This window comes from Bubalus kerabau, chromosome 3 (assembly GCF_029407905.1).
Source record: "Bubalus kerabau isolate K-KA32 ecotype Philippines breed swamp buffalo chromosome 3, PCC_UOA_SB_1v2, whole genome shotgun sequence".
Taxonomy (NCBI): Eukaryota; Metazoa; Chordata; class Mammalia; order Artiodactyla; family Bovidae; genus Bubalus; species Bubalus kerabau.
In genome coordinates, this window is record NC_073626.1 from 10,533,085 (window position 1) to 10,545,109 (window position 12,025).

Consider the following 12,025-nt stretch of genomic DNA (forward strand, 5'->3'; position numbering starts at 1 on the left):
CTGTCTTCACAGGAAGCATGCACTCACACTCATATCTCCTTGCTCTCACTGTGAGATGGAAAAGACCCAATAAAGCACAGCTGCCTTTCCCTCTGCAGAACCAGACACGGGGTCTCATATGTGGTGGTAGGTTATATGTCCACATCCTGAGATCTGTGACTGTGAGCTTACTTGGGAAAAGGGTCTGTGTACTTAAGTTAAGGATAGTGAGACGAGATCATCCTGGATTATCTGGGTGGGCCCTAAATCCAATAAGAAATGTCCTTATAAGAGACAGGAGAGGAGACAACACAGATGCAGGGGGAAAGGCCATGTATAGACGGAGACAGACACTGGACTCGGGCAGCTGCAACCGAGGGACTCCTGGAGCCCTGAGAAGCTCCCAAAGAGGAGAGCAAGGACATTCCCTAGAGGTTTCAGAGGGAGCACGGACCCACCAACTCTTTGATTTTGGACTTCTGCCCTCCCAGGTAGTGTTAATGGTAAAGGACTCACCTGCCAGTAGGAGACATAAGAGATGTGGGTTTGATCCCTGGGACGGGAAGATTCCCCTGGAGGAGGGCATGGCAACCCACTCCAGTATTCTTGCCTGGAGAATCCCATGGACAGAGGAGCCTGGCGGGCTACAGCCCATGTGGTCACAAACATTTGGCCATGACTGAAGTGACTTAGCATACACACATGCCCTCCAGAAAGGCAAGAGAATAAATTTCTATTATTTAATAAATTCTGTTGTTTATAAGTTTTGGGTGATTTGTTACAGCCCACATAGGAAACTAAGATACACATGGTAGACATTTTGTCCATATTTGTGGGAGGGAAAAAAAAAGAATTGTTTAAAGGGCTTTGTTCTGGGTTCTAATAGCTTTGATTCAGAAAGAGAAAGAAAATCTCATTAAAATACTTTTCTAAACCCTAGTTTCTTCTGATCAAATTTGAATTTTTCCTCCCACTGTATATTATAGTGAAAGTGTTACTCACTCAATTGTATCCAACTCTTTGTGACCCCATTACTGTATTCTACCAGACTCCTCTGTCCATGGGATTCTCCAGGCAAGAAGACTGGAGTGGGATGCCATGCCCTCCTCCAGGGGATCTTCCCGACCCAGAGATCCAACCCACATCTCTTATGTCTTGTGTTGGCAGGCACGGCGCCTGCTGGGAAGCCCACCATGTATTATAAAGGAAACCAAAATGGCAGGTGTTACCTGGTGATCCCTTAGCCTTGAAATGTGGAAATAAAAGTAATTGACTCTCCCTTAGAGCATCTTCATGGAGACCCAAGGTTCCCCAAACTTTAACGCTAAGCTCCTTATTTTACCAGATTGTGACTTCAGTATCCATGGCTTTGCTCTGACTTCACCAAACACTGACAGTAAGAGCTTTAAAGGGATGATGACACAGTTGAGAGGTTGAAAATTTTGACCTACTTTTCTCTTCTGTCTGTTCTAAAAAACCCATGTCATTTTCTTCCTGTGATTCAACTCATTTCTTTAATCCACACTCACACAGCTCCTTTCCACAGAGGGCATAATTTGGCCTCCTGTGTTTGCTTTTTGTTTTGCCTTTGAATCAAATGCTTCAGTGCTTTGATAACTTAACAGTGAAGAGGAGAATAAAATGTGTTTTTCTTCAGGCTTAAAAAAAAAAAAATAGTGTTGAACACTCCAGAGATTATCATGTAAAATATGGTATAAAGAAAAGTGAGCGGAGTAGCGGTGGGCCAGAGAGAGGGGCACGCTGAAACCTCGTGAGTTGCTTGTAGGCTCTGGATAACAGAAAGCATCAGTCTTCAAGTTCATTTCTCATTCACGTGATGTACAGCTGTGAGTAGCTCCAGATATGACAGCCCCGCCTCGGATGTCAGTGTAGGAAGGGACGCAGAATGAAGCCACCTGGAAGTGAACATAAGAACTGGTACTGGACAAGATCACAGACAACGAGTTTGTGTTTTTTTTTTTTTTCCTTTAATTAAATTTATTTATTTTCAGCTGCACACAGGCTTTCTCTAGTGGCGGCAAGCAGAGGCTGCCCTCTAACTGTGGTGTGCAGGCTTCTCTTGTTGTAGAACACAGGCTCCAGGGTACAAGACCTCAGTGGTTGCAGCACACAGGCTTACTTGCTCCGAGGCGTGGGGGATCTTCCTGGATCGAACCCATGTCCTCTGCACTGGCAGGCGGATTCTTACCCACTGGACCCCCGGGGAAGTCCACCATGAGGGATTTTTGCCAAATAAGGTAGCAGGGTTTGGGACATGGACATATCTTTTGGGGGACAACCTTAACACATTCAACAGCCTTCTCCACCTTTTCATAAGTCTTATTTTCACATAATCCTGCAGTTCTTCACTGAAGGATGGTGGTAACTCCTATGTCCCCAAACTTAGGACTTATCACTCCAATTACATCGATGTGACAAATCTAAAAAAGAGAAACAGGAAAAAAGAGAAGAGTATTTAGAAATGATAAAAGATAGAAAAGCATTTATTCAACTAACGACTGTCTCAATCTCCGGGTCAAGCACTGAGCCAGATGTCAGTCCAAAAAAAGAAAAAGAGACATGGTGCCCTCCCTGGGGGAGCCTGTGGTTCAACTTGGGGGGAGAACAAGGACTCAAGGGCAACTGCAGGACAACAAGAGAAGTGGCGTCAGGTGCCCAGAAAGGCTTGTGGGGTCACAGTGAAAGGAGGAGTTAGCATCCCCAGGGTGAGGGCAAGGCTTCCACAGAGCAGGTGACATCTGAGCCGTGTCCTAAAAAATGAATGGGAGTGTGCCCAGGCGGGAAGGAGCCCAGGGAGGGCATTTCAGGCAAAGGACTGAGCAGGAAGCAAACTGCAGGAGGCGAGCTGCAGGCGCTGGAAGAGATTGACACGTTCAACACACAATAAGCTGTTCATCATCAAGCCCCATTTTCATCCATCAGCCTCCGCTGCACACCTTTCTTGACTCTACATCATTTAAGACATACAACCTGAATCCTTCATTTTAGAATCCTGACCCTTGATAACCCAGCCCAAATCCCTTCTTCCCCGAATGAAGTCCATGTTACAGCCTTCCTGTCCCCATTCTGTCCCTCATGTGGAGTGACCACTCCTGCCCAGAGGCTCCTAGGTTCCCTCCTAGGTTCCTGCTGGAATCACCACATGAGGGACAATCCTAAGTCCCCACTCTACAAAATTCTAACCCTTCTTGGAGAACCTGCCCGTTGGCCAAACTTGCATACAAAGCAGCTTTCATTATTAACATCTGAGGGCAATTCTTCAGACTTAGAAAAATTGGCCTTCATGTATGGAGATGCCTCCAGAGGGTTGATGATACAGCATCTTTCTAAGAAAACAAATGTTGGCCATTGTCAGCCCCAGCAAGCCAAAGAATATGTTTTGTCTTTGAGATGAACATGAAAAAGAAAATGGGGTGGTGATGGTACAAAGAGGAGAAGGGTCTGTTATTCTGTACCCACAATTCTGACATTCAAGGTCCTCCTCAAACCACGAGTTAGCTAACTCCCTGGGTGTCCAGGGCTGGCCTGAACTGATGGGAGCCTATTAATAGCCTGTCTGTTCCCCAGTGCGGTCCATGCCTTTGGCTGCAGAGTTAATAAGATACTGGCTTACACAGTGCTGCCGGATCTCCACCAGGGGTGTTAGGTAATATTCTGTGTCCTGAATCTCATTTGGCCCCAAGGATTATGGTTGTGAGACTGTGGGCCTGTGGTTGCTACGATCCTGCTGCAGGTGTTTTTAATGACTGTGTTCCCTGGGGATGTACTTATTCTTAGCTGGAGCTCGCTTGAGGGATGGCCTGCTTGGGGTCACTGACAAATCTTTGTCAGGGGCAGGGAAAATAGCCATCCTCGGGCAAGGAAAACAAGCCAAGTCAGCTGCAGAGAAGAGCCCCACATAGCCTACTCCTACCTCTTCCTTCCCCAGATCTGTCTTATCACCATGGACTGCACACAAGTGGTTGTGACCAATGTAGATTGAATTACACTGCTTGATGTGGAAAGACTTGGAACCTCCAATTCCTGCCCCAGCCTCACGTCACAACCCCAAATATCTTGGGTCCGCAGATATGCTCACGGCTTCATTAGAATGACTGAAATTCTCTGAAGGTCAGCCACTTAAGAAGACCCTCCAGACTCTGAGAGTCAGCTTTTCCATCCATCAGAGCCACCCTTCACATACAAGTGCACGCATGAACCCACACACACACGAAGGATTATTTAGCATAGGCACATGGGCCTATGTCCCAATGCTTCTACCTGTCAGATTTGTGAATTGGAACAATTTAACTCATTCCCACCTGCTGCATCATTTAAATGGTTATAATGGGGCTTCCCCAGTGGCTCAGTGGTAAAGAATTCACCCGCAAGGCAGGAGATGTAGGTTCAATCCCTGGGTCAGGAAGATCCCCTGGAGAAGGAAATGGCAACCCACTCCAGTGTCTTTGCCTGGGAAATCCCACGAACAGAGGAGCCTGGCGGGCTACAATCCATATGGTCACAAATGAGTTGGACATGACTGAGCAACTAAAAACAATAACAATTACAATAATTGCCTCTGACTCTTCAGGGTCAAACAACGGACTAGACACGATAGCTCCTATATCGTGAAACAATATACAAATGTCATCATTGTTTTCATTATTATTTTTAAGATTAGAATATTATTTATACTGGAATACTTATTCGTTAAGGCAATACTTCTCAAATGTATTATCGGGGGTACTGGTAATATCAATGTTCCCAAAGATGTTCTTCTATTAAAATTGAACAATGACAGTCTTTCTCACTCTTCAGAAAGAAAAAAAAAAATCTCAATTAATGACAGAATTTTCTCAAAACTAAATTTACCATCAATTAGGTTTTTCCTAAACAATGGGTTCCAATTCTACTTGTCTCAACAATTATATGAGTCAGATGAGATTTATCTGTTTAAAGAATAACTTGTGCTTAAAGAATTAGTCTTCTGTGCCATTTTACAAAGAGCATCTTGCCAGGCAAGATAGCGAGTGCCGAGGGCACATATATGAATGGGGTGCCAGTCCTGTTTTCAAGAGTCTGAGCCGGGGGAGAAAGGTATTATGAGGGAGATAGATGAATAAGCATTTGCATTAAAATCAAAATAAAATCAGGGAATTCCCTGGTGGTCCAGTAGTTAAAGATATGCCTGCCAATGCAGAGGACACAGGTTTGGTCCCTGGTCCAGGAAGATCCCACATGCAACTGAGCCCACATCCCACGACTACTGAAGGCCACACACCCTGGAGCCCACGCTGTGCAACAAGAGAAGCCGCAGTGATGAGAAGCCCAAGCACCGCAACCAGAGCGCAGCCTCCGCTTGCTGCAACTAGAGAACGCCTGTGCACGGCAATAAAGACGCAGTGCAGCCGAAAATCAATAAATAAAATAGAAATTTTAAAAATCCCACAAGCTGTATGGCATGGCCAAAAATAAAATTTTGAAAATCAGAGGCACCCTGATACCTGAGTGTAAAATCTTACCTGGGCACAAAGGAGGGAGTATTGTCCAGTTCTTGGGGGGAGAGGGTGGATTCAGGAAATGCTTCACAGAAAAAATGACACCCGGGCCAAGACTTAGGCAAGGTTGACCAGTACAATACTCACCCACTGTCTCCTCGTGTGGGTTCATCGTGCAGAGATTAGCTCTCGAATTTACCAAAGGATGTTTTTTCAACAAGGTTCAAACTCTGGATTTTGCTTTAAATTTCAACAGTTTCTAAGTAGAAACCCCATTCCCACAGAGCCTAACAGTCTGAGTTATGGCCAGGCTGCAACGCAGAGTAGCTGGGGAAAGATTAATTAAGGCAGTGGGTTTGAAAGGACAAATGAATCTGACATCCCAACATGACAAATGTGTATGAGTCCAACACTAATTAGCAATAAAAAAATACTTATCTTCTAAATACACAAAGCACATATTTTCAGTGACAACTCATTCTACACTTAATCCCCCCATAAACATGTAGGTCAAAGAATGCTTGGGTCAAACTGGTGCATTCATTCCCTGGATCCACACGGACTCCACTAACTAGCCCACAGGGAGGGCATGAGAATCCACAAGGTCCCATTTGGGGGAAATGCTCATTGGCAAACGGTCAGATGAACCTTAAGGACCACCTCTCCAGTCATAAAGCGAACTATAAATATACAAAGACTTCAAAGCACATTAGTATTTATATACCTTCTCCTCTGCAGTTTTGCCCTTTCAGTTTTAAGGTAGAATGGCTTGTTTAATCCCTCTGCTGGAGACCAGAGTTTGCATTCAATCTGGGTTGAACTGAACAGTCCTAATTCTGGGGAAAAGAGTTAAGATCCCAGGTGGTCTCATGGTAAAGAACCCATCTGCCAATGCAGGAGACATAAGAGATGTGGGTTCAGTCCCTGGGTCAGGAAGATCCCCTGGAGAAGGGCATGATGATCCACTCCTGTATTCTTGCCTGGAGAATCCCATGGACAGAGGAGAAGTGACTAAGCATGCACATGCATAATTTTGGGCTGAGTGAACCATTAACTAATTAATTATTAAAGGATTCCCCAGGTCCTGAACACCACTAGTTACTATGTGTTGGTCCTTCCTCAGAGAGAACCTGTCTCATCCCCTGATCAAAGTAACTATCCCCCATGCACATTCTTTACCTTTATTTTTCTACATCATGTTTATCATTTTCTAATTTTGTCAAATAATTTTTTTTTAATTTCAATCTACTCCACATGGAAAACTTCATGTGATAGAGACATTAAGAGTTTTATTTAATTCTGTAAACCCAGTCATAGAATAATGACTGGTAGGTGTTAGGCACTCATTAAGTACTTGTAAGATGAGTGTCTGACTCATTGCAAAAGACACTGATGGTGGGAAAGATTGAAAGCCAAAGAGGAAGAGGGCGACAGAGGCTAAGATGGTTAGATAGCATGACAATGAACATGAGTCTGAGCAAAGTCCGGGAGATGGTGAAGGACAGGGAACCCTGGCGTGCTGCAGTCCATGGGGTCACAAAGAGCCGGACATGACTTAGTGACTGAACAGCAACAGGATGAATGGATGAATGAAGCTGAATGAAGAACTCAAGAACAAAGCAGCAGTGGACCCTCAGGGATTCATGTCTCTGTCTGTAGGCCAGGCCTCTCACTGCTGAGGACCAAGTTTCCTCAAGTGGGGCGGGGGGGGTCTTCCAAAGACAGTGTTTCAGGGAGGAGCCACCCCTCACTGTGTGGGGAGGGACGAGCCAGTGACTAGAGCTTCAGATAAACACAGGAAGCATTAAACTGAGTCTGAGGCCTTCAGAGGGCTTCCCTGGTGGCTCAGATGGTAAAGAATCTGCCTGCAGTGCAGGAGACCTGGGTTTGATCCCTGGGTTGGGAAGATCCCCCGGAGAAGGGAACAGCTACCCACTCCAGTATTCTGGCCTGGAGAATTCCATGGACTTAGGAGCCTGGCAGACTACAGAGAAAATGCCCGGCCAGTGGGAAAGAGAGAGGAGGTTTGGGGGTGTGGATGACTCAGCAAGCCTTGTCAAGACACGATTTTTAACTTTTCACCCACGGACACTTTAGGTTGGCCAGAGAACTCTTGCTAAATTCCAACAAACTGTGCCTACAATTTGATGATTGTTCTCTTTCTCTCTGCTCGCTGCCTGCCTCCTCCTTTTGCCATCGTGCGCATTGTTTCTGGGAAGTCCGTGAGGAATCGCTGATCAATGGAGGCAAATATTTTTTCCTGGAAGCTAGTGCCGTTGACCTTTGTGGGTGACATTCCCAGCACCATTTCTCCTTCCCTTTCCTAGAGGCCCCGGGTCTGGGTTGGCCACTGGGATCAACTCTAGAGGTAAGGTAGACGATGTGGGGGAAAGGAATCAGCCCATTCCTTTCCCCTGGCCACACAAATTGATTCAGGCCAATGAGCTGCAAGGAGACATAGCTGGGAATTTGTGAGAATGACGTTTTCTAGCTCTTGCAGGGGTACCAGTTGTCCCCGGATGGTAAGAGGGAAGCATGTCATCCACGAGTTATGGGCAGCCATCCTGTGATCCCGAGGCGAGCTCCCTTTGAGATGGGTATAGCCACAGAAGACAGATAGGAGATGAAGAAATAAACAGGATCTTTGGTGACATGACTGAGCTAAAGGAAGCTGGCTTAGCTCTGGGTTTTTCAGTAGATGCAGATCAGCATATTCCATTTATTATTATAGTCAGTTTGTGCTGTTGTTGAAAGTGGTAACTACCAAACTCATATATAGGTTCTGATTCTCTTTCCCAATTTAAGGTCAAATCGGAGAGTTTGTCGTAAAAAAAAAAAAATAATAAAGAGCTCAGGGGAAGATAAATGTCTCATTTCCCCAGCTTTTATTATGGATAAACTATTTCATTTTATGACTTGTTTGGAAGGAAATCCTGTACACTTGCATGTTTTGGACTCAGAAAGAGATCTGGAACTTTGAAACTGAAATATCCCACTCATAAACTGACAATCAAATATCTTATGCCAAAATACTCTTCAGCATTCACTTGTACTTAGCAAAATGGCTATCTGAAGAAGTTAAATGTGTCTGGGGATTAGAACAGCATTTATTTCCAGTCTCTTCTTATGCTGGCTGAAATGTTTCTAATTGATTTAGACGTGTGGAATGTTTGAGATGGAGCAAACATGGTACAGTGGTTAAGAACAAGGCTAATTTGCCCAAAATCAATCTCAGGCAAGTTAGTTAGCCTCATTGTAGTGGATATTGTTGGTGGCCCACCCAACATCCATGTCCCCCCTTCCTCTTTGCTGGTGGAGCCTTGATTTTGTTCTTCATCATGTAGCCAATGTGACTTGAGGAAAGATAACTACTCATCTAGCTTTGGAAGTGGATCTTGATGTATCTAAACCAGTCACAAGGGTTTTACCCTCCTCCTCAACTCAAGATACATGACCCAGATCGGCCCAACAAAATACAAGGGAATTTGCCCAGAGTTTACATAATAGTTCCTCTAAGAGAATTTCTAAGAGCAATTCCCTTCCTGAGGCATAACACACATGCATGCTCAGTCATGTCCAATTCTGTGTGACTCATAGGCTGTAGCCCACTAGGCTCTTCTGTCCATGGGATTCTCCAGGCAAGAACACTGAAGTGAGTAGCCATTCCCTCCTGCAAGGGATCTTCTTGACCTAGGGATCAAACTTGAGTCTATTATGTCTCCTGCATTGGCAAGCAGGTTTTTTACCACTCCACTAAACCCCTAGCTGGGTCTTAAATGGACGGTCCTTTGAGACAGCTCATTAGTGGCAGAATCTAGTTAAGCACCAAGATCTTATTCTTCTGCCCTTTCCACTGCATTGTAACATTCAATTCCAGGCCATGGGCATCCATTTTGTTACATTCACAAAAAGCCTCCTAAGTGACTTCAAGTTATGTAGCTCAAGATACCAAGTGCCCACTTCCCACTTCAAAATAAGTTTGTGGTTATCCTGGGGTGTTGTAACCTGGGGTGATATAAACTGGGTCATTACATCAACACTGCATATTCCTATAAAGACTGAAGTATTTACACAGCATGCCAAAGTTTCTTTTTATGCAACCAGGAAACTGGTTTGTTTGTTTAGTAAGCATTCAGCAGCCCCTGCTCCCACCCCTTAGCATTAGAATGAGTGATTGATGAATGGAGAGCTAGGCCTTCTTCACATGCCGTTTTCAGGACCAGCCTAAAGCCCAGGTCAGAGAAGGCAATGGCAACCCACTCCAGTACTCTTGCCTGGAAAATCCCATGGACAGAGGAGCCTGGTAGGCTGCAGTCCATGGGGTTGCGAAGAGTTGGACACAACTGAAGTGACTTAGCAGCAGCAGCAGCTAAAGCCCAGGTAGCATGCCCAACCTGGCCCCCTTGGGTGTTATGGGCCTTCCCAAGGTTCCCACTTCGTAATACTCTCCCCTACCCTCCTGAAGAGCTCCGTCAGTCCAGTCCAGTCCATGGGCTGCATAGAGGCAGCCCGTGCAGTGTTCCGAACTACCCAAGGACACAGAGCAGGAAGGCTGATCCCGCTGCCCCTGCAGAGACGCCTCGGGCATACAGGTGCTGTTCCCAGGGCACGGCCACCTCCATCAGCTGAGCCCTTAAGTGCCCTTAGCTCACTGACGTTACAGCCACAAGGCCAGCCCTGGTCGCTAAGCTGATGGCAGAATGCAGGTCAGCTTTCCTCCCTGTCTCAGCCTTGGTCCTTGACAGATGAGATGGGTTCCTACCTCCCCACTTGCCCCACACACCCTAGTGCTGGGCGTCTCCCCATCTCCCCGACTCTCTCTTCTCATACCTGCTATAGGAAGGACCCGACAAGTTCACTCCCGCTCAGGATACCTCCACAGCCTCATCCATTGTTTCTTTTTTTTATTCCGCCAGCCACCCCACATGGATGATGTGATCTTAGTTCCTGGACCAGGGATTGAACCCACACTCTGGACAGTGAATGCATGAAGTCCCAACTACTGAAACCACCAGGGAGGTCCTTCCCTTGTTTTCCATTGTTTCTTATATGTCTCTGGGGAAACTGCAGGTCAACCAGTCACCAATCACAGTACAGGATTATGATGGAAATCATGCCATACTGCATGCATGCTCAGTCATGTCTAACTCTTTGCGACCCCATGGACTGTAGCCCACCAGGCTCCTCTGTCCATGGGATTCTCCAAGCAGGAATACTGAAGTGGATTGCCATTTCCTTCTCTAGGGGGTATTCCTGACCCAGGGATCAAACCCAAGTCTCCTGTGTCCCCTGCACTGACAGATTAAGGTGCCTTAATTTCCACCAGTAAAACTCATCTGAAACTCTGGGTGGCATTTTCAGCTTCCTAGTCATGCTCCTGACAGGAAGTCTCCCTAGAAGGCTTACCCACTAAGTTGACTCAGCTCATACCTTACAAACCATACAAAATAGAACCCAAGTGGTAGAGTTATTGTAGGGATTAATTGAAATAATAATGCATGGAAAGAGAAACCAGAATGTCCCAGGGCTGATAGCTAAAGCCAAGTTCATCACTCCATTTGTTGTTCAGTCGCTAAGTTGCTCTTTGCGACCCTATGGACATGCCAGACTCCTCTGTCCTCCATTATCTTCCAGAGTTTATTCACACTCGTGTCTGTTGAGTCAATGATGTTATCTAACCATCTCATTCTCTGCCACCCTCTTCTTTTGTCTTCACTCTTTCCCAGAATCAGGGTCTTTTCCAACAAGTCAGCTCTTCACATCAGGCCGCCAAAGCATTGGAGCTTCAGCTTAGGTGACATACCCACAAAAGTCATTATTTTCCCCTTGTCCTAAGAGCCATTTCTCATTCATCTCCCTCAGTGCCTAACGCAAGGCCTCACCCATGGTGCTGCTGTGCTGTGCTCAGTTGCTCCAGGCAAGAATACTGGAGTGGGTTGCCATGCCCTCCTCCAGGCCTCACGAATTATTTTGCCCAATTAATTAGCCTACCCTTAAATCTTCCCACCCTACTTGTGCCTCTAATCAACACTTTAAATGCAAAAACCAATGCAGGCTTCTTGTTCTAAATAAAATTCTAATCTATCTGTACTAATTAATAATTATTTTTTGTTTTTAACATAAGGACTGATTTATACTAGCACCCACAGGCCCTGAGAACATTTTTTTAATAACCAGGAGCCATGAGCTGGGACCATTCTGCCTTCAGCAGCCCAAACTTTAAAATTAATCATTCCCACACAAGTTTCTGTATCTCCTCTCCACCTAAACTATATTGGCTCTTCAACATTTGGAGGCAGAAAAGCTTTTGAGTCAATCGGGCAGCTTAACTGACACAAGTGAAGAAGGCTTTATTTCTTGGGTTAATGGTGGAAACAGTGACAGACTTTATTTTCTTGGGCTCCAAAATCACTTCGGACAATGAATGTACCCATGAAATTAAAAGACACTTCTTCCCTGGAAGAAAAGCTAGGACAAACCTAGACAGAATATTAAAATGCAGAGACATTACTTTGCCGACAAAAGTCCGTCTAGTCAAAGCTATGTTT

At 45.4% G+C, this 12,025-nt stretch overlaps 2 long non-coding RNA genes across 5 annotated transcripts in view; one reads left to right on the forward strand and one right to left on the reverse strand.

Annotated features, from left to right (window-relative positions):
• The first annotated feature begins 289 nt into the window (after positions 1-289).
• Positions 290-1,257, forward strand: LOC129645449 (uncharacterized). Its single transcript, XR_008711338.1, has 2 exons — positions 290-470; positions 1,028-1,257. It is a non-coding gene; the product is annotated as an uncharacterized LOC129645449 (long non-coding RNA).
• Positions 1,258-1,933: 676 nt separating this feature from the next.
• Positions 1,934-12,025, reverse strand: part of LOC129645448 (uncharacterized) — a 51,452-nt gene continuing 41,360 nt past the window's right edge. For 3 of the 4 annotated variants that reach the window (XR_008711337.1, XR_008711336.1, XR_008711335.1), the window contains exon 3: positions 1,936-2,420. This is a non-coding gene — a long non-coding RNA (uncharacterized LOC129645448). Of the gene's footprint in view, positions 2,421-12,025 lie in introns of all 4 variants that reach the window. The other variant, XR_008711334.1, reaches the window with a different exon arrangement.